The 24,928-nt window shown below is 32.9% G+C and overlaps 1 long non-coding RNA gene across 1 annotated transcript; it reads left to right on the top strand.

The window, feature by feature from the left end:
• The first annotated feature begins 19,484 nt into the window (after nt 1-19,484).
• LOC122579585 lies at nt 19,485-21,844 on the top strand. The gene is made up of 3 exons (XR_006320667.1): nt 19,485-20,164; nt 20,778-21,018; nt 21,094-21,844. It is a non-coding gene; the product is annotated as an uncharacterized LOC122579585 (long non-coding RNA).
• The last annotated feature ends 3,084 nt before the right edge of the window (nt 21,845-24,928 follow it).

Here is a 24,928-nt window from a genome sequence, read left to right as displayed (position 1 = left end):
ATGAGTCTTTGTACATAAATTTTTGATTCACATCAAATGCATTACCCATTCAAAGTTAAGTCATTGCCACCCACTTCGCTTAGAGCACCTGCTAGGTACTATTTGACCATACGTGAGACCGTAGGCGGATGGTATCTCTTCAGGGTAGATTACCGACCCGTTGTGAGACCAACGATGGACTATTTACACGTTCTTAATTGGGGGCCTTAAAACGAGTTAAGACGGTGAGACCTTGACCCGTGGCATAAGATGGAACAAAACATGTTTACAAAACACTTAAACACCTCTAAGTGTTGTTGTAAGTTCCATAACTCTAGGAGTTGCATTAGATATGCAATTACTAATCGTTACTTACCATTTTGAATATCATCATCTCTAGCTGATCAACAGATGCGGTGATGGTATGTCAAATTGGATCCTAGCCTTAATGAAATTAATTGTTAAAAGTATTTAACATGGGTAAATTACATTTCTTAAGGATTATTATCGAAAATACCGATAATTGAACTTTTTGTCTGTTTTGTAGATGGCAACAACAAATCCTACTCAAAATATACACCAATCGGCTTTCAGGTCGATGCTAGAAAGAGAAAAACTTTCTGGGCCAAACTTCAATGACTGGTTTCGTCAGCTGAGAATAGTTCTAAGAGCTGAAAGGAAATATGAAGTTCTTGAAGAGGAGAGACCCGTTGTTCCGGGAGCTAATGCTACAACTGAAGAGTTGGCTCATTACGCTGCTCAGTACGATAGACATAATAAGGTTGCTTGTTTGATGCTAGGAAGCATGAATGTTGAGCTTCAAAAGCAATTTGGGAATTATTTCCCATGTGATATGATCAAAGAACTCAAGTCTTTGTACGAAAAACAAGCCGGAGTGGAGTTGTTTGATCTCATTGATGTACTCCATGACTTAAGGCACAAGCAAGAAACACGGGTTGGACATCATATATTGAAGATGAAAACGTACATTGAGCAATTGGAAAGGTTGAATTATGCTTACCCTTCTGCTGTTAAGATTGGCATGATTCTCAAGTCTTTATCTAAGGATTTTGAGGAATTTGTGCGCAATTATAATATGCATAGCATGAATAAAACCATTGCTGAACTTCATGCTATGGTTAATGAGTATGAAAAGAAGCTTCCAAAGAAATCTCCTATACCCCAAGTTCTCACGATCAAGGGGGAAGAGTCCAGAAAGGAAAGCAACCAAGAGCTAAGGGCAAGAAAGATGGCAAGGGAAAGCAAAGTACTTCAGTCCCAAAACCAAAGAAAATGCCTCCAGCGAAAAAGGAAAAACAGGCTAAGGACCAAACTTGTTTTCACTGTACTGAAGTGGGACATTGGACGAGGAATTGTCCTAAATACCTAGCCGAGTTGAATGCGAAGAAGAAGCAAACTGGTTCGGCCAGTACTTCAAGTATCTTCACAATTGAATTATATTCCTTTTCTAAGCGCAAATCATGGGTTTATGACATTGGGTGTGGTACTCATATCTGTAATTGTTTACAGGGGCTTAGAAGGAGAAAGAAGCTGAAGCCAGGATCTTTACAAATGTTCGTGGGCAATGGTCTACCAACGGTTGTAAAAGAAATAGGCGACTATCATTTAGTTTTACCTTCTGGTTTAGTTATTGTTTTAGACAATTGTCACTATGCACCATCTATTACTAGAGGTGTAATTTCAGTTTCTTTGTTGAAAGACAACGGATTCATTAATGTTTTTAATGACATTGGTATTTCAGTTTCTAATAATAATGTTCATTATTTTGATGCTATTGCTTGTGATGGTATTTATGAAATTGATATGCGTTGTTGTGGTTCAAATAATTCAATGTATAATGTTAGCAAACGAGTCAAGCCCAATTTGGACTCAACTTATCTTTGGCATTCTCGACTTGCTCATGTTGGCAAGAAACGCATTGAGAGACTTCAACATGAAGGGATATTAGAATCAAGTGATGAATCATTTGATAAATGCGTATCTTGTGTTTCCGGCAAGATGACAAGAAAACCTTTTCCAAATAAATCGGAGAGGGCTAAGGAGCTACTTAGACTAATACATTCGGATGTGTGTGGCCCATTTAGACATGTGTCAAGGAGAGAAGCTAGCTATTTTGTCACTTTTACGGATGATTTCAGTCGTTATGGATATGTTTACTTGCTGAAACATAAACATGAAGTCTTCTAAACATTGAAAGTATTTAAAAGTGAAGTAGAAAATCAACTCGGAAAAACCATCAAGATTCTTGATTCGAATCGGGGTGGTGAGTACTTAAGCCAAGAGTTTAAAGATTATCTTAAAGCTTGTGGAATCATTCAACAACTTACTCCTCCATATACTCCACTGCATAATGGTGTATCGGAAAGGAGGAATCAAACATTAAAAGGTTCGATCCATGATGAATCTTACAACTCTTCCATTTTCGTTTGGGATTATGCCCTAGAGACTGTTGTATGCATTCTCAACATGGTTCCAACCATTAAGGTTGACAAGACACCGCATGAATTGTGGCATGGGAGTGTTCCCAACTTGTCTTACTTGAGGGTCTGGGGATGTGAGGCTCTTGTGAAGAGAGATACGCCTAACAAACTTGAACCTAGATCCATTAAGTGCATCTTTGTAGGATACCCAAATGAACCAATGGGATACTACTTCTACTTTCCTACCGAAAACACTGTCAAAGTTTTCAAATTTGCTGAGTTTTTTGAAAAGAAGCTCATATCTCAAGAAGACAGTGGGAGGATTGTTGAACTTGATGAGGTTCAAGAGCAAGATGCATCAACTTCTGAAAAGACTAGCAATCATCAACTTGGGGGGGGGGGGAATATTCAAAGAGATGAATCTCATGAATCTCAAGTTGAAGATAATGAAAATGCGATTCCAATTCGTAGGTCCTCAAGGACAATACGTGCTCGTGAAAGATTAAATCTTATGATTGAGTCTGAAGAACACGTATTAGGAGACTTAAATGAACCTCCTAATTTCAATGTTGCATTATCAGATCCGGAGCCTGACAAATGGCTTGAAGCTGTGAATGTGGAAATGAAATCCATGAAAGATAATCAAGTTTGGAGCTTGGTTGATCTTCCACCAAATGGTAGAACCGTTGGGTGTAAATGGATCTTCAAGAAGAAGACCGACATGGATGGAAATGTACACACCTATAAAGCTCGTCTTGTGGCGAAAGGCTATTCTCAACTTTACGGAGTTGACTATGAGGAGACCTTTTCTCCCGTTGCGGACATTAGAGCTATTAGGATCATCTTAGTCATAGTTGCGCACTATGACTTTGAGATATGGCAAATAGATGTCAAAACCACCTTCTTAAACGGTTTTCTAGACGAGTAAGTCTATATGGTTCAACCGGAAGGTTTTGTCGATCCAAATCATCCCAACAAAGTGTGCAAACTTCAAAGGTCTATTTATGGATTGAAGCAAGCATCAAGAAGTTGGAAAAAAAGGTTTGATGAGGAAATCAAGAAGTTTGGTTTTGCTCAAAATCCTGATGAGCCATGTGTATATCGCAAAGCTAGTGGGGGTAATATTACTTTCCTTGTCTTATATGTAGATGACATATTGATAATAGGAAATCACATTCCAATGTTGAAAGACGTTAAAACTTATCTTGGAAAGTGTTTCGTTATGAAAGACTTGGGAGAAGCAACATTTATTCTTGGAATCAAGATCTATAGAGATAAAAGCAAAAGGTTGATCGGATTAAGTCAAAGTGCTTATATAGATAAGATCATGAAACGATTCAAGATGGAGAATTCTAAGTGTGGTCACGTTCCCATGCAAGAAGGACTTAATTTATCTAGCAAGAACGGTGCTTCTACACCTGAAGAGGTGGGACGTATGCAAAGAATTCCTTAGCTTCGGATGTGGGATCTATCATGTATGCGGTAAGATGCACTAGACCTGACATTGCGTTTGTGCAAAATATTGCTAGCCGCTATCAGCAAAATCCTGGAGAGGATCATTAGACTGCTATAAAGAATATTCTTAAGTACATGCGTGCTACTAAAGATTTATTTTTGGTATGTGGAGGAAATTCCGATACATAACTCAAAGTGATTGGATACTGTGATGCGGGATTTCAGACTGATAGAGATGATACAAAATCTCAGTCGGGATACGTATTCGTTTTAAATGGAGGCGCGGTGGATTGGAAGAGCAAGAAGCAAACCACAGTTGATATGTCTGCTACAGAGTCTGAGTATATTGCCGCTTCAGATGCCGCTATGGAAGTTATCTGGATCAGGAAGTTTATTTCTGGGCTTGACATGATGTCCTCAAATAACTCACCTATGGATCTGTACCGTGACAATACGGGAGCTATTGTCATTGCCAATGAACCAGGAGTTCAAAACAGTGCCAGACATTACCAGAGAAGATATCACTATGTTCGAGAGCAAATCGAATCGGATGAAATCAATTTACTTAAAGTTCACACAGATTATAACCTAGCAGATCCTTTTACGAAGGCATTGTCAAAAGGAAAGCTCAATAAGCATGCCGAGGGCATAGGTCTTAAGTTAATAGGTTATCTCATGTAACTCTATGATTGGTATTTGGATAAGGGATGTTAAACAATTGTTATTTCAATAAATGTCTGCTTTCATTTTATAATATTTGTGTCCTATATTTGCATGTTTAAATCCATGAATATTTATATATATTCTAAAATGTCCATTGTCGATTAACTATATGGGAATATAGTTAAACTAAGACATATCTGAGAGATTGGTAATATTCTGGTGAACATATGAAGACGGTCCTGCCAAACTCACATGGTATCCATAGAGATGCATATCGCACTTAACCCACTTAACGAATTATCATTTTATGGATCGACGTCATTAAGTGAAATTCGTGAAATGGTTACTTTAGTTATCCTTAGACTTGAGATGCAAGTAGGTTAAGTGTGTATGGATCACATTCTCTAGATTTATTTCTACGCTATCCTGAATAAGGTAATAATAAAGGGCTATTTCAGGAATGTTGAGAAGTAGCATAACTTGACACTTGTATTCAATACAGGATTTGTTCCTTCAATTTGCAACTGAATAATGATACCATTTGGCGCCCTCATTGATTAATTAAGATGCTTGTACGGTTGTACCCAAATGAACTCTAGAAGTTGTCTCGATTAATTTGGTAATCTTGATTAATTGTTAAAATGAGAAACATAATTGTTATATTATGGAATGACATTGATCCATATCCATAATTAACAAGGTATCTGAAACAAAAGGGATATTAAAGACTAAATCATTTCAAATGATACTTTAAGAAACTATACTTAAATATTTCCGGGAGCATTGGCGTGTTGCTAGACGCTAACCAATGTTATTGTCTTTATAATAACATACTCAAGTGGGAGCTGTTGAAATATGATCACGTTATAATAAACGCATATCCGGAAATAATTTAAGCCTACGGGGTTACACAAAATGACACGTAAACTCTATATATTTAATTATTATATTAAAGTAATATATTAATTAAACGTTCACTTAAATAATTAATTAAACTATGTTAAAGGTTTAATAGTGTTTAATTAATTAAAGAGAAAGGATTAAAATTGTAAATTAAAAGTTTCCTAATTGTACAAGAAAGGGGGGGTCAAAATCCTTAAGGGGTTTCCTAATCCCACTCTAACTTGTCCACCAAGTTAGAAAACTCTTCTAATTAATCCCTTTAAATAGTGATCAAGGGTCAAGGGTTATTCATTCATTCAAAGCAATTGGTTTTGAAAACCCTAAACAAAAATCTCTCTCTTTCTCTCCCTCCTGGTTCGATCGGCCGAAAAACCCAAAGGGGTTTTCGGTTCTTGGGGTTAGACTTTTAGGGTATTAGACAACAAGTTTGTGAGTTCGTGATCGGGTATTAGCATACGGTATAGGGGTGTCAAGTGTTCGATCATAGAGTGGTTTTAGTTTAGACCCTACAATAATAATAATAATTAATAATATTATTGGAAGCTTTGCGCAAAGGTACACATATTCTATTCATTACTTTGTTAATTAATATGATTGCATATACGTTTCCATTCCACTTCGTAATCGTGATTTGTTATGTGTTTATGTTCATATATTCTAACACATTGAGGGTAATGAAGACCAAATGGAATAAATTAGTCCCAAAAAAGATTAATCTATTTGTTTGGAGACTAAGACGCGATTGTCTCCCCCATCGATGAGTTTGTTTGCTAAAGGAGTCGAGATTAATTCCTTCAGGTGTGTTAGTTGTGACAATGGGGTCGAGACTTGCACTCATATTTTTCAACGTTGCAAGCTAATTAAAGAGACGAGAAACTTCGTGTGTATTTGGACGAAGATGAATATCCCCGATAATCATCCTAATCGGATCTTATGTTTGTGGGACGAGCTAAAACTTCCCGTCACAAGTCATCACAAACTCAAAGCTATAATTTTTAATTGGTGGTGGTATACTTGGTAAGCGAGAAACAATGTCTTTGACAATGATATTCACGAGAGCAGTAACGAAATCTTTAACTCTATTATTTCGTTCTCTTATCTTTGGATTGATAATTGAGACAGGAGAGATACTACCTCATGAGAGGCTTGGAATGTGAAACCGTTTGATTGTTGACATCCGTGTTTCATTATTTAGTTGGTATAATCGAGTTTTCCTCAGGACTTGTTAGGGGTCGCATCAAAAATATCACGAAGGTTCAACCGGTGGTTGGACCTTAGTTGGTGGGGTTTTTTCTTGTGTTTGTAATTGGCATAAGTTTTATCAACTATTTTGCAATCTTAGCAGTTAAAGTTTTAAGTAGGATCTAGAATGTGTAATTTGTTGTATTTCTAGATATTGTATTGAAACATCTAGTACCTTGCTAATGGTTTTTTATATATAGTTTACTTTATTGTCGTTCAAAAAAAAAATTAATGTAAAAAGGGGTAATGTGACAATTTTAAGGGTTGAGAGATGTATGTTGTAATAATTTCATAAGGAGTATTATAGGTTTATTATGTGCAAATAATTAAATTAAGAGAGCTGTTTAATTCGAGTAGGTAGATATTGAAAAATATTTCGCGGTATTTTTGGTAGATTAGCCTATAGATCGAGAAAATGTTGAAAATTAATACTATTTTGAGATTTTTTAAAGATTGAAAACTTAAAACTCGAGTAATTTGTTTTATAAAGGGATAAAGTTTTATTTAAAAAAACTAAAAAACTACTTCGAGATATGTTTTAAACAAAATCATTTATAAAATTAATATATAATTAAGAATTTTAAAAATGGGGATCCGTCTTACGAACGGGATATTATGCGCTGACCTATATAGCAAGATCCTTCACTGGATTGATGGACTATCTTGCTAAAGAGGCCAAGCGAAGCCAAATTTTATTACATCGCGACTTAAACCATGAAAATGAGATGGATATTGTGGAACGAAAAATCGCCAAACTTAAACCATAAACAAAATATATACAATGGAATGAAAAATCGCCAAAGTAAAACCATTAAAATGAGATAGACACAATGGAACAAAAAATCGCGAAACTTAAACCACATAATGAAATAGATACAATGGAACGAAAATTTGCCAAACTCCTATTGCGTTCCATGGAGAATATAACCTTGTTACTATGCTCCTAAATACTCTATCACAAATTCTAGAATCCTATGAGTATAAGTTCCATGGAGAATATAACCTTGTTACTATGCTTCCAAATACTCTATCACAAATTCTAGAATCCCATGAATATAATTAAGTTCCATGGTGATAACGATAGCATCTAGTCATCTACCCAACTTTTCAAGTCGGTAGGATCCCAACGAGATATATCCAGCTTTACCCATTGGGCCAATATAGCTCTAGTTAATTTTTCGAGTATTGGTGCAGTTTTGCGAAAAGTATGTTCAACCGTCCCCAAAACCATATATACAACAGATTGGGCAAGCCATATCACACTGAGTTATTGAAAGATGTGGGGTATTGTATCTGCCCCATTGCACATACCAAAATAACCTGTAAGGTTTGCATGTTTACATACCAAATTTGTCGAATTTTTAGTAGAAGTTTACATGTAAGTAATCAGGGAATTTTTCACTTCCTGTTATCAAGGAATTTTTCACTTCCTGTTTCTCCCGGGATTAGGTAAGGTTCGAATTATTTCAAATGCAAATTAATTTTATGAGACCTTAGTTAACCAATGGAATCCACGTCTAACCAATAAAGAATATCCACGGCTAACCAATGAATTCTAAGAAAATGCAGGGAAGATAGGTCGATTAAAATTGGATATAATTAATGATTGTTTATTGATAGTAAAGTATACCTCGCGTCATGAATATAATGTTTGAAAGAGTTGGAGAGTTAGTTGTTTATTTAACTTCCTGGCTATAATATGACTGGCTTAGTTAACATCTTTCATAGATAATCCAATAACAAGTGCGTACAAAACAAAGTTTCACACTTGAAAGCTTATGGTATCTAACAATGAAGTCTCGTCTGTTAGGCACTGTTGCAAATTTGATACGTGATATACACATGAACTCTACTAAGCTCTGGAGGTAATCTCAAGCAATACGCTATTGGGCCAATGTGCTCCGTTATTTCGGATGGTCCAATGTACCTTTACGTTAGTGTTCCTCGTTTGATGAACCTAACTACCCCTTTGCAAGACGAAACTTTCAACACTTGATCACCAACTTTGAATTCCAAATGTTTTCTTCGATTGTCAGCGTAACTGTTTTGATACCTTGAGCTTTCTTAAGGTTATCTTCAATATGCACAATATTCTTTCAATGGTCCATTATGATTTCTAGACCTATCAGATACTGACTTCTTGCCAGGCGAGTGGAGATCAACATTTTCTTGCATAAGGCATCTAAAGGTGCGCACTGTAAATAGTAGCTATTGTTGTCTGAGAATTCTATGAGCGGTAGTTTACGCTTTAACTAATTATGTAACACCCCAACAAGGCCGAATCATGAGGGTTACACCAATAGCACAGCACGACATGGAAGTTATGTAGAGCAAAAACTAAATGCATAAATAGGATTCAATAATCCATACAAAACATCCAAGAATACCAGTATCGGTTCATACATGAACATATCCCTTAATCGGGATAATGAATCACGGATCCATGAAAAGGTCCAAGTCCAAACTAGCATGCAATGAAACTTCCAATACATCTTTAATCCACATGTTTACCTAAAAAGTGTACTAAAATGCGTCAACATAAAGTTGGTGAGTTCGTAAGGACAAGTATTAGAAACATGTGTCGGGATAACAACCGTTTAACCTTGATACGAACATAACTAGATCATTAAATGATCATATAACCTTGAAACCTTGATTTGGATCGATAAATGATCACACAACCTTGAAACCTTGATTGGGTCATTAAATGATCTCATAATTGGGATCGTTAAACGATCACCAAGCGTTGAAACCTTGATTGGATTATTTAATGAACCACATAACCTTGATACAAACGCATAACAATCATACAACCTTGATTTACAATTCAATCGAATACATAACCTTGATAACATAGCCAAACATTCATACAACCTTGATTTACAAAGAAAACAAACACATAACCTTGATAAACTAGCCAAACGATCATACAACCTTGATTCACAAAGCAAACGAACACATAACCTTGATAAACTAGCCAAACGATCATACAACCTTAATACACAAGCAAACAAACACATAACCTTGATAAACTAGCCAAACGATCATACAACCTTGATTCACAAAGAAAACGAACATATAACCTTGATAAACTAGCCAAACGATCATACAACCTTGATTCACAAAGCAAACGAACACATAACCTTGATAAACTAGCCAAACGATCATACAACCTTGATACACAAGCAAACAAACACATAACCTTGATAACATAGCCAAACAATCATACAACCTTGATTCAAAAAGAAAACGAACACATAACCTTGATAGACTAGCCAAACGATCATACAACCTTGATTCACAACTAAATGAACACAAAACAATCATACATCCTTGATTAGACCGATAAATGATCCATAACCATGATTTGATCAATATTTGATCATTTAACCTTGATACGATCTTATAACGATCAAACCACTACTGAAACACCATGTACCTACACTTCGTACGACTCTGCATTTAAAGAACCTTTGATGCTTATATATAGGGTCACCCGCAGCCTTCCCACCACATCTCCAATTCTTTAAATACATCATCGTCTTCCATGTATGTACAACTATCCTAATCTCAACAAACATTCATAACCACAAGCATAATCAATCGAGCAACAAGTCTATACTTCAATCGAACAATCAATCAATCTATCAATCAACAAACAAACAAACAAGGATGTACACTTTTCAGCCCGAATCTCAATTGAGTAGGGAAGGTTACGAAACTCACATTGAGCGGCTATGAAAAGTTAGGACTGAGCTACAAGTGTACAATATCCATCACACGTTCACAACCTATAGTTATACATGCATACATATCAATACACGTTCATAATTTCATTATTCGAGACTCGTTTGATCATAAGAATCAAAATGATGTTTGTTGGATGGATATGAGATTAGGGGTATGTTAAGAATTTACTTCAACATGGATTTAACGAGTTAAAGACATAGAGGAAGAAAGTGGGCAGCAACATGGGTAAGAATGGTTTGACTAAAAAGTCAAAATTAACCAAGAACATCCAAACTCTAATTTGACACTTGAAACCGGTTTGGAATGCTTCAAAAATAAATTTTATGCTTTATTAGACATAAAATAACATCAATGAACATAACCCACTTCAAGAATTTAACCCATGACTCACAAAAGCATCAAAACCCGTTTTTGACCCACTTTGACTTTTGCAAGAACCCTAATTCGACCTAGACCTCGATTTGAAGAGTGTTAAGACATGTTTTGAGCATAACTTGGCATAAGTAATGTGTATGAAACTAACCCATACTTTAAAATCATTCCATAACCTCAATTAAGCCTCAAATCCGATTTTGACCTAAATTATCCAAGTTGTCAACCCTAAAATCGACCCATTAAGCTTTTGAACCAAAAATTGACTAAGGTTTGTTTAGAGTAGACTTGAAACATGATTATAAACATAATATGGTGGATTTGAGATGAGTTTTACTTACCAAAATTTCCTTCAAAGAGTCAAACCCGAATTTGAGCTAGATGGAAGAATTTCTTGGACTTTGACCTTCAAATCTTTGATATGTTGTTTAGAAGATCATGTTGATTATTATTCTAGTTTTAATCTTGCTTAAATTTCCATAAATATGATAGAAATCTAGAGAGAGAGAGGTATGTTTGTGTGAGTTCATGGAAGAGAATTAGAGAGAGAAAGGATGATAAGAAATGGAGGGTGGGAGGAAATAAAATCTGAGATAAAGGGGATGTGGGAGGCAATTTTAGATTCCAACACTTAGACTAATACTCTATGAATTAGCCTCACTCTGTCTATTTAGACTAATACTCTACGAATTAGTCTCATTCTGTCTATTTAGACTAATACTCTACGAATTAGTCTCATTCTGTCTATTTAGACTAATACTCTACGAATTAATCTTATTATGTCTATTTTCCACTTTCACCACTTTTAGACTACTATTAGAAACACGAGTTATACACATGAAAGATGAATCCGAAGGGAAAAGCAAGTATTACATAAATAATTAACAAAAGTCAATGGGTTAATCCATGGACTATCCACATCCACATTTCTAGCTTATTTACACCATGATTAGCATCGAACCTTAAATCAAACGATCAACCGATACACGACAAACACCAAGAACACCTACTTAACCACACTCCAACTCGATTATTTAATATCACACCAATTGGTTAATAAAATCAACACATATAATCACATAGTCAACAAGTCAAATTTCAAAAATGTTACAAATTATCTAAAATGTTGTTCGAAAAAAAAAAACTAATTATCTAAATATTATTTAAATAATTATCCAATAGCTATTTAATAGTATTTAAACTAGATTTTATACCCGTGTCCAACACTGGACACGAGACTTACGACATTATTAACAATAGATATTAATACATGTAACTCATAAAAGCTTATAAGTTCAAAGTTGAAGATATATATAGATTTTATGTGTTTAATTCAAATGTCAAGAATGTTAAGTTAATAGAAAGAAAACTAATGTAAAAAAATAATATTCGAAGCATATACCCTCATTCGGCAATTGAAAAACTTTTTTATAGACGAAATTTATTGTAATGTCTTTTCTCTTCTCATCTTTGTCACATATTAACACCTTAGAGCCCCTTCTCGACTTAACTCGAGATACTGCGATGTACAATTATTCTTGTGTGAAAGCTGGACTTTGTAGATAGAAACCAATTTTAATAACATTGTAAAATAATTATTTTAGTTATTTGTTTTTTATTAATTAAATAAAATTATGTAAAAAACTAAATGGCGACATCATCAAGAGTCAATTTGATGAAATCGAGCGATATAATTAGCTAATAAGTCATCAGTTCAACTGTCTCTATTAATATTAAAATATTACAATTAGTCAATAACTATTAAGATCTTGATATATTTACATTAAATTTAATTTATTATTAATTATATTATATATATATATATAATAGAACATATTATTAGATATATATTAGTTATTATTTTATTGGATAATATTAGATATTATTCTATCGGATATATATTAGATATTATTACTTATTTATTATATCGAAATTATTGGGTAAAAAGTGTAAATTTGTGATGTAAAACAAAAAAGTGTAAATTAAAGTCAAAATTGAAAACAAAAGTCAACATTAAGAAATCGAGAGCTATGATTGGTCGATAAGTTATTAGAGCAACTGTGTTTTAGTATAATAAAAGATAGTATTTTTTGTTCCGGGTTAAATATCCCGGAGTGTAAGTAACTTTCCAACTTTATCTATTGTGTGTATGCATCAAAAATTTTAAATATTTTATTAAAGGATCTCGTTAAACTGAACACATAATGTAAAAATTTATACGTGACAACTATATGAGTTGCCCACGTAAAAGTTTTTGATTGGCCAGCATAAAAATTTTACATTAAGTGTTCAATTTTAGGGAGATACTTACATAAAATGTTCAAAATTTTTTATGCATACACGCAATAGAAAAAGTTGAAGAGTTACTTACACTCCGAGATATTAAACCCTTTTTGTTCCTGATGATTTATCCAAAATGATTGTCAATTTGCCATATTTATTTAAGTCGTATTTTGTTATCGCTAAATAAAATTGATATTTCACAATCTTATAATAATTAATTTAGTTCACTAATAGGAGAAAAAAATAATAAAGTTCTTACCCAATAATAATGTAAAATAAGTATATTTTTCACCATGCACAACCCTTATGAAAAAAGAAAAGTTAAAATTTCCCATCCATTTCTCAATTTTCATCATGTTTCCTACCAAGGCTAAAGGAATTGATATGAACTTGGTTGAGGCTATTTAATGCCATGTCACATTTGAAGATGTGAAGTAGCTTGAGAAAAATGATGGGAGTAAAGTTGTCATGGATGAGTCAACTTCAATGATTTATGTGTCTAGAGTGTGTAGCAGTACTTGTCAAACACAATGAAGCGTCTTATGGGGTGGCATGTAAGCCAAGCAACCTGGACTGCTGTTCGGCGACAAGGGCTAAAGCCGCCGGCTAGCAGCCCCATAATTCAGCCTAATTTTGCACCACACGATTTTCTTGGCTACTACTTTGTGGGAAACGAGTAGTTAATTGATAGTAAATGGGTAGCTAAATTTGCGTTTTTTAAATGGTAGCTATGTGTTAGGAAATCTATAGAAACTTCCCACTCACTTGAAATGGTAGGAACATATATAATGATAGAAATTACACAATATATATATTGTGTAATTTTTACCTACTAGTAGTCTCCGGTTTGGTTTTAATTACTTGTCATATTCACCCTATAATATGTTGGGTCAATCTTGAGGGATCGGGTTTAATTCGGTTTGTTTATAGGTATGGGTCAAGTTAGTTCAAGTTATTTAGTAGGGATAGGAATAAGTTTTCTACATGTTTTAATTAAATAGAAAGTGGTCTATTTGAGTGAGATATAGGAAAGTTCACTTTAGCTAGTTTGTTATTAGTCTTTCGTCATAGTGGGTCTAGTAAAGCTATTTATAGCGTCTTTTCGTTTCACTTTAGTGAATAGAAAGTTTTCTTTAACATTTCCTTTATTTATGCATTTTCTCCATCTTATATTATTATCAATTTATCATATATACTTAAGAGTGAGTTACGGGTGTATATTTGGGGCCTACAATCCAACATCATCGTCCTGCCCAAGGCCTACCATATATTGTAACAAATTCCATAATGGTGTTGGGTTTAATCTTAACTAATAGTTGGTTTAAGCAATTTAATAGTACACGTAGTATGTTTTCTTTCAATGTTTCAATAACTAGAAGTGGCCTAATTAATTAGATGCATATTTTATTGCTGTACTATATTAAAGTAAGTATTTTAAGATCGCGCCCCGTATCTCGACCACCATTTTTAGTAATTTAACCAGGCAGATTTTGCAGCGACCCTCGCTGCAATAACCCTCGCCACGTCAGCATTCCACTCACCCGCTTTAAATGTTTGACCCGACTGTTACTCCACTTATTGCAGCAACCCTCGCTGCAATAAGTTAACCCGGAGCCGTTTTTAAAAACCGATCCACCCATCCATCTATTCCATCATTTTCCTTCCTCCACCCTTCAAAATATAACATTTTCTTACACTTTTTCTTCCTCCACCCATCTATTGCAGTACCGCCGCCAGCCACCACCGTGCAGTACCGCCAGCCTTCTCTTCCCCCACCATCTATTGCAAGACCGCCGCCAGCCACCAACGTCCACCGCCAGCCACCACCGTGCAGTACCGCCAGCCGCCGCCACCGTCCACCGCCACCGTAGTACCGCCAGTGTCGGGATTATCCTCCCCCAAATTCCGGCCGGTCGTCCTCCCCCAAATTTTCAAGCCATTTCAAATTCTGGTATGTATTTTATGCTTTTCCCAATATCCAAACCATTATTTTTTAGTATCTAGACCATTACTAATTTTTGCAGCAACCCTCGCTGCAAAAAGTGAAAAAATGCGGGCCTCCATGGTATGTTAGTATAGTTTTTGTATATATATCAGTTTTGTTAATTTGTTAGAATTATTAGTTGTTTATAGGATTTTAATAGGTTTGTTAGTATATTGGTATGTTATTATTAGTTTTGTTAGTTTTGTTAATTAATTAGTTTTGTTAGAATATTGGTATGTTAGTATAGTTTTTGTATATTTATTAGTTTTGTTAGAATATTGGTATGTTAGTATAGTTTTTGTATATTTATTAGTTTTGTTAGTTTTGTTAGGATTATTAGTTGTTTATAGGATTTTAATAGGTTTGTTAGTATAGTTAGTTTTGATTTGTTGATAATTTAGTGATTTGTTAGGAGCCACGAATTTGTTTTGTTAGTGATTTGTTAGAATATATATCTTTAAATGCAAAATTACGTAGATTAAAATTTGTTAAAAAATTGATTAAAATAAATAGGCAAGATTATGTAAAAATTTTGATTAAATAAACTACTTAAGACGTAATAAAATTTAGTTCAACAAAAATATACATAAATATTAATTATAAAAATTAAGTTCAAAAGTATAAAAAATTAAGTTAAAAAGTTAATATATTGATTTGTTAGAATATTTTAGTCATTAGTGTTAGGTGTTTTACTTTTTGGTTAGAATATTGACAAAATAAAAATGACGTAGATTAAAATTTATTAAAAAATTGATTAAAATAAGTAGCCAAGATTATGTTAAAAATATATGTATTGAACTAAATATACAAAATTATTTAAAAATTTTGATTAAATAAACTACTTAAGACGTATTAAAAATTACTATAAAGTTAAATTTAAAAGTATAAAAGTAAATTTATATTGTATAAACAGAGTTCTAAAAATTATTATCAAGTAAAAAAGATATATATAAAAGTAATTAAATTTGTGATAATTTTGTTATATGATTTGTATTTTGCAAAAAACGTATAATATAATTTGTATTTTGCAGTATAGATGGCGACTTACCATGGCGGTGATAGCGGCAATGAAGACCCACGTCGACCATGGTGGAAGATTACATGGGGCTGCAAAGGCAGCGGCGGTAAGGAATTTGGTTTTTTTATAATTCATATTTTAATTTAATATTTTTTTACTAACTTGTCTTTTTAGAATTTGGTTCTTTATAATTCATATTTTAATTTAATATTTTTTTACTAACTTGTTTTTTTAATTTTTGCTAGCCCCACGAAAGGGAAAGGGGAGGGGACCCTGTCAGAATTTAAATCTGGAGGCCGAGTTCGCGAAAAAAGGCCGCCTGTCGATCGACTTTGACACGAGCAACTTAAAAACGTGGCAGGCGATCGGCCCAAATTCTTCTATGTGTAAGAGCCTCATTGGCACATTGGTCCGCCACATCCCTCAGACATATGACTCCTGGGACCATGTGCCTGCTGAAAGAAAGGATTTTATCATCCCGACTCTGAATGTAAAATATTATTCATTTTTAACTTCTTCTTTGATGTTTGTATCAATTTTTAATTTCGCTAACTTTTACTTTTATAAATTGCAGACTCGGTTCAAATTTGACCACTTTATTCAGATTCCTAACCCCGAGGATCCTATCAGGCGGGGGTTCAGGTTGTGTGTTGATAGGGACTGCTCCGATCAGTATCGGCTCCGAAAGAGCCAGTTCAAGAGAGCCCACTTTTCCAAAAAGGGGGGCCTGGATGCAGTTCCCCAGTTGGAACAGGTTGTTCCTCCAGAGGGTATGTCATAGGAGGACTGGAGAGCTTTGTTGGGGTATTACCAGAGAAGGACCGGGTGAAGCAGTCGGCGAGAAACAGCACGAACAGAGGCAAGCAAGTTCTTGCGGGGAAAGCCACCCAAAAGGACACAAACTTTTCCTTGTACGGGGAAAGCCACTCCTTCTGCAGGTACTTGTAAACCTCTGTCAATTTAAAATTTGATTAGCTTGTGTAGGTATATGTGATTTACCAAAAATTAGAAAAAAAAAAAACTTCAAAAGCACTTCACTTACTGTCTAAACGGGGACCCATCTTCTCTTTTAAATATGATAAATTGTTGGTGTACTCTTCTAGTGTGCGGGACTCGTAAAGTTTTTTCCACCATCCATAAAAAGGCCCCCATTTCCCTTCCCCTTTTTAACGATGGCATGCTAAATTTGTCTATGTTCCTCCATATGTGCACTCTACACAGTAAATGGTATGCTTCAGGCATAACAGTTTTGCATGCTTTCATTATGCTCTTGTTCGCTTATGATAAACGCATATGATATGCTAAAGGTCCTGTTTGTTGGAGTGACACCAACGATCTCGACCAATGGCATGTTGTACATATTAGTTTTGTACGTGGCGTCTATTTGGATAACATAAGGAAATGCACGCCACAACTTAAATGATGTCGGATGTATAAAAAACAGATTCTCCAACCGACCAGATACATTGTTTGTTGTATGATAATACAAGTAATTATGCTCCTTAAGCAAACTGAACATAACCTGTTTCGTTTGAACAATATGACGTACATATGTCGTTTCAGATACTCTATCATAGTAAATAAATAAAAAGATATGTAAATTTGATATAATATACATGCATTGGAGTGTTCCCATGTTTTTCGGCCACCTTCTTCCGCATAGCTTTTTGGAAATTGTAAATGTCATCACTGCGGGTCAAGTTTCCTGGAAATTTTTCTTTCAATAGCTTTAACATCCTACGGGGCGTACTACCACGATGATATTCTTCTTCCAGAACAATCTCTCCTCTTCAGTCAACCTTCTTGCGTACACGTAACCCTCCAGATTCTCAGCTGGATAGTGATTATGTGTGTCGTCTACAACGGTTATCCTCCAACCATCATCAGTCAAACGACCGATTAATCTAAAGGGGCACTGACATTTAAGTGTCTTTTTAACGAGCTCGCCTATCCTATCATCCATTTTCCCAGAAAGATTACAGACTATCGTCACTTTATTTTTTACACCAGCTAAGTTGGAATTTGTTCGTCGTTTGATTAACACATAACCAAGCTGCAATCTTGTACTTTTGGCCCAGTTGAACAATTCTTCGTGTGAATCGAACACCTAAATTAGTTTTTTTTTATAAATTATCATTAAATTGTATACTTATAAATATCTAACATTTTAAATATGCAATAAATATAACAACGAAACACAAATTAAATAGTACTAAAATATAAATATTCTAATGATATTTGCCTAAATTAGTTTTTTTTTTTAAATTATCATTAATTTGTATACTAATAAATATCTAACATTTTAAATATGCAATATCTAACATTTTAAAATTGCAATAAATTTAACAACGAAACACAAATTAAATAGTACTAAGATATAAATATTTTAATGATATTTGCATAAATTAGTTTTTTTTTAACAAATTATCATTAATTTGTATACTAATAAATATCTAACATTTTAAATATGCAATATCTAACATTTTAAATATACAATAAATTTAACAAAAAAACACAAATTAAATACTACTAAAGTATAAACTAATAATGATATTTGCCTAAATTAGTTTTTTTTTTAAGTTAACAAGGATACCTGATCGGTGTGGAAAACCCTAGCGTCGTAGTCAAAATGAGGGGCCACCTCTGGTATGTCAAATTCTTCATCAGGTTCTTCTAAGTGAAGCTCAAAACCTTCCGCACCCATTTCGCCCCATATACTTTCAAAATCCATCTGAAATAATGATAAACTATAATAATAATACTAAAGATCTACAATTTATAGTATATTGAAAATCTAATGTATATCTATATCTATATATATAAATGAAAACAATAATATATATATATATATATATATTGTGAGAAATAGAAAGAACAATAATATATATATCTAAAGATTGTGAGAAATAGAAAGAACAAATATACTAAAGATTGTGAGAAATATATAGAAAGAACAATTAGAACAGATAGAAAGAACAATTAGAAAGAACAGATAGAAAGAACAATTAGAACTTGAAAGCGATTGTGAGAAAAGCGGACACTACGAGTTTCCATATATAGAACCGCACGTACACTGTGGACCATTAAGTCCACAGTGTACGGTTTCGTACACTGACTTTTTGCAGCGACCCTCGCTGCAAAAAGTGTGGTCATTTTACTAAAAAACTGGTCGGGTCACCAAGCGCCTTTAACATTTTAAGCCGTTGGAAAATTAAAGCATATGCATCAATAATGCATGTGGCCATGTGAGAATTTATTAGTCATGTTTCACCGATATGGAATATAGACGTCAGAGTGGGGATTTTTTCGGTTTCCTAATGTTCCCCATATTGTCCTTGGATGGCTATTTATAGCCTCTCCTTGGTTCACTTCAATGTATAGAATTGCACGTTCTTCCTGTAAGTTTTCTTTCGTATATATTAATTTACATATATACAATTTGTGAGGGTGTAAAGAGTGTATATATGAAGCTTGAAACCTATAAGTTGTATATCAAGAATCCAATGTCTTTTTATTAGAAATGCCAAATCCACCATGTTGAACTAACAATGCTAGCGTCACATATAATATCCCCGCTCACTCTTGTTGTTGCACTATGAAATTCCTAATTGCAAAGTCAATCTCAAACGCAATCTCGGTCACTGTTGGACTCATAGTCTCTTTTGTCATCCCTAAACCGACAGAGGTCTCGAAAAAAGCTTAGCGATTGCTAGCTTGCAGTCTTCTTCGCCACCATTTTTGGACTCATGCTACAGCCTTTACTTGCTTGTGCATGGTCCATTGTCTGTTAAACAATCTCACTCGTAAAAAGAACACAAATGTTTGAAAATGCATTTTGTAGCTTTTACAAACGAAGCGATATGGTTGATCATGATATCATTCTTCTTTAGTAAAGGGTTCGTGAAAACAGGTCTCAGTGATGACATGACGATGTATTTTGTAAGATGGTTAGGCAAACGTATTCTTGTTAATTAACCTTTCGCTAATTAGGCCCCATATTGTTATGTTAATGATACCCATAACACATCCTCAAGTTTTACATAACCAGCTGCAAAATTGGTGCATTTCTTACAGGTATTTTTTATAGTATTATTATACTTTTAGTTCTAAAAACTTAATTAAATCAAATTAAATGTAAGCAATAATTGTATAATTTGTTCGTTTAACTCACACACAATAACACTATCTCCGTATGTGTGGAGTAATTAAACAAAAGAGAGAGTTATAACTGAGAATTTTTCTTTAATATGAAACGTCCATATTATTGATATTAAATTGTTGGATGTCTTTTCTTTCTAAATCCGCCATAAGAAAAACAAATTGATTTTGATATAACTAACCACAAAAACATAAAGAATACCGAGTATATAATAAATTTTTAAACTTCATAATTTAAAAGGTCTCAAGGCATAAGAAAACACACTGGGATTTGGGAAGGTAAATTTCAAAAACCGACCAAATTTTAAATACACCACAAAGTTACTTGCGTTTTAAAATAATTGAGAAAATGTAAATTCTCATAATTAAGATATGTTTTCACATGGGTAGATTAAAAATTATATGTGTGCATGTGACGTTTTTTTATTTATGTGAATTGGGGAAGGTAATTAGTTGATTTTGTCTAAAAAGTGTAAAAAAGTACGAGTACTATCTTGATTTTGAATAACTTTAATTGAACTCATTTTAGTGGGTGAACCGGTTCGTCAAGATAACGCACAAGCCGGATGCTCCTATCATGGCTAAAAAGAAATTGGATCAAATGGGTCCTGTCAAAAGAAATGAGTGGTCGGATCATGATGGCAACCAAGCTCGTCATTGTGACATTAATTATAGTCGAAGCTAGGTTCCTGGAAGTCTTTCTACCTTGCTTTTGGCATACAATTAACAAAAATCTTTTTGGCACACTCAGGCTCAAGTGTATTATGGAGGTATTTTATCCATAAATATTTGGCCATATGACACTAGGTTTATATGATTAAATAATGGCGTGTTGTTATTTGCAGCTCTGGCTATGTAAAACTTTAGCATGTTTTTAAGTTTGGGATCTAGATGGGCATCATCAACATAACACTATCGGGCCTAATTAGTGAAAGGATAATTGGCAAGAATATTCCACCAGCTCTAGCGGTGGCGATTGGCATCACTAGTGACAGTATGTCAACCCATACGCTAAAACCAATATATTTTTGCCTAACCATAGAACAAAGTACATGGCCATGTGATCACCGAGACCTGTTTTAACGAAACCTCTACTTAAGAAGAACGATATGACGATAAACCATATGGCTTCATTGGTAAAAGCTTCATACGCATTTCCAAACGTTTGTGTTTTTGTTAACAATGAAATTGTTAAACAAACAATCAACCATGCACCAACGGGTAAAGGTTGCAAGCATGAGACCAATAATAATAGTTGTTACAAAGATTGCAAGCAATCGCCAAGCTTGTTTCGAGACCTCTGTTGGTTTAGGGATGGCAAAATAGATGATGAGTCCAACAGTGACCGAGATTGAGAGTAAGATTGAATTTGCACATAGGATTTTCAGAGAGCGACAACAAGAGTAAGTGAGGATAGATGTGACGCTAGCATCGTTAATTCCTGACGGTGGATTTGGCATTTCCAATAAAAAAGACATTGAATTTCTCATCATGTAATTTGTAGATTTTAGGCCTCAAATATATATTCAGTCTACACACTCCCAAATTTTATATTGTATATTAACAGTATATGTAATGATAAGTTGCAATTCTTTACTTTAGAGTGTGATATAACAAATTTCTGAATTCGATTTTTGATTTTCTTACCCAAAATAAATATAGCTAGTCATTTATGACCAATTGTTAAGCATTCGGATAAAGGATCATGTGGTTGCAATATTGTCCTAAAAACCGGATCTTTATGGCAACGTTCGGAGTGTTAAAAAAAATTGTTTGATTTCTAAACAAATTTACACGAACACCCAACCTACATATGTCTAAAACTTTTTTCTAAATATACTGTTTTCAAAGTAAATGTTGATCGGTATAAAAATCCATTTCAAATTAAACCATTTATATAGTTAATTATATAATTTTTAAAACTCTATATTATGTTCCAGAATTAAAAGAAATGTTAAGAAAATTAGATTAAAAAAAAAAAGAGATATCAATAACAATCATGTCACTTCCTATCCAATCATCCTATTTTCAAGAGTAAATAAATTAGGGAGAAAAAAAAAACTAGATAATTCTTTCATTTCTTTTTCTTTATATATATATATATATATATATATATATCAATTTTGAATTAGCATATAAAAAAAAAAACACGACATATATATGTGCATTGAAAAAGTATAATCAATATAGCACATTAAACGTTTCATTAAAATAATTTTGTATTCACTTTTATTGGAACTCAGTATAGGTAATTGCTTTTAAAATGGCAATTGCCAAGTGGCATTTACAATCGTTATTATGCTAGCTCATAAAAATGAAAATTAATTACAATAAATCACCACTAAAATATATATCTACCAATATATATATATATATATATATATATATATATATCTACCAATCTATATATAACAAGGTCTTAAATTTTTTTATTGAGAAACAAGGACCATTAGATGGGTTCAAAAATTTAATCACAACCCTTAGATCAAAATAATGACATTATTACCAAACTTATTATTAAGTATAGACAACATTAGTCTTTCTACTTTAGATAATTAACCATTATGTATTTAATTTAATATATATAAATGCCTTATTATATATCTTACGCAATGTATTAGTTGATATATTTATTTGTCCTACCATCTTTGACTCATGAGTATTATATGCCAAGGACCATTAAAAATCTATTTTTATAACAAAATTAGTCTTTTTAATTTACATAAAATAACTAAGTTGGACATATACATATAAAAAATAACTAAGTTCGACATATACATATTAAAATTATATAAAGTTGGAATAATAACTAAGTTTAGCATATAATGTATGTATTTGTATATATCAGTCCCCTCAAAGTTAACATTAATATTATATTTTAAATAAACAAATATTGTCGTAAACATTGAGCTAAAGACATCAAAGTTAGACTAACTTAAAAGGAGCATAAACTCACCCGGCTTACAACTAAAGACTTAAAAATTTTTTACACTTTTTGTTATCAACAAAATCTAATCAATTACACTAGGACTCAACATGTATATTCTGTTAAACAACTTTGATACATAAAAACTTTTGAATGATAATATCATCATATTTCAACATGTCTTAACTATAACTACTAATTATTCTATAATGAAAACTTAATACTCGTATGTTTAACTCGCGTATTACGAAGAAAAATAATTACATTATTATGTTACAATAAATATAACATAATATACAGATTGGTACTCGAGAAGACTTAAGAACTTAAGGTTTTGGGTTCAAATTTAGGTATGTACAAAAAGCTCTTTGGGTGGAAGACATGAGTTTTCTTGGCATAAATTGGGTTTCCTTTGAAATTGGAGTTGATTATATAAAGAGATAATGTCGTTGAGCTATGTCGTTCAAAACATTTAAAATGAGATACTACCAGCTGCAAAAGTGATGATAATACAGTTTGAAAATAGTTTTTATAGTGTATGTATATATATATGTAACATATGGATAACACTCGGTAATTACACTCTTAAAATAAAAATGGTGAAAACACTTAAAAACTACATTTTGATGCATTAAAGTCCATAAAACTGACATAGTAGATAACTAATTATCATTATTTAAGTTTTTAACAACACATTGATCCGTCAAATCGAAACAATCACGTTAAGGGGACTGTTCTTATTTGATTGTCCCCTTGTAACACACACACACACACACACACACACATATATATATATATATATATATTTCCAAAAACGAGTCAGTAGTTAATAATTAGCATTAAAGACACCACAGTAACATTCAATTGAGCATTATGCGAACCGCGATCGATTTTTTCAAGATCTAAGACCTTACCCCCCTAATAATCCACTCCTATAAATATAGGAAATGTAATTCGAACCTTGATCGATTTCTACAAAAATCGGCCTTACCAATGGCCCAACAACATATATGTTTGTTATAATTTTGTATTAATCACGATATAATAAATTTATGTGAAAAAATATTATGAGTATTATAGTTAAAAGAAATGAGATTACGGTAATATAGTTAATTTTACATGTTAACTTCTAACTATTAATTATGTTATTACAAATATTTAATATATTTATCTCGCGTATTACACGAAAAAATAATCTAATATATATATAACAAGGTCTTAAATTTTATTATGAAGAAATAAAGACCGTTAGATTAAGTTTAACTTTTGATTATAACCTTTAGATCAAAATAATGATGTTATTTCCAAATTCATTATTGAGATAATATAACATTAGTCCTTTCAATTTTATATAATTAACTTTTATGTAATAATTATACTTTATGCATGTAACAAAAAATAATATATTGAATTCAGTACTTCCATGTAATTGCTGAATTCGACACCACCTGCATTTGGTGAGATCTATAATTCGGGAATTTAATTCAATTTTTCTTTCTTTTTACTCTTTCTTTATTTTATTTAAACAATTTATCTTTACAATATATCTAATTGAATACTATCATGGAAATTATGTATGTTAATGATGAATTCGACACCACTTGCATTCTGTGAGATTTATAATTTGGTAATTATTTTCAATATCAATTTTTTTACTCTTTTCTTTGTTTATATTATAAAAAAAAATCATCTTTGCGTGGTTGTTAAACTATTTGATTAATAATAAAAATATATAATATCTACGTTCACTTTTA

This window comes from Erigeron canadensis, chromosome 8 (assembly GCF_010389155.1).
Source record: "Erigeron canadensis isolate Cc75 chromosome 8, C_canadensis_v1, whole genome shotgun sequence".
NCBI classification, from domain to species: Eukaryota; Viridiplantae; Streptophyta; class Magnoliopsida; order Asterales; family Asteraceae; genus Erigeron; species Erigeron canadensis.
Note: the sequence above shows the minus strand (reverse complement) of the source record. Positions and strands in the feature narration are given on the sequence as shown.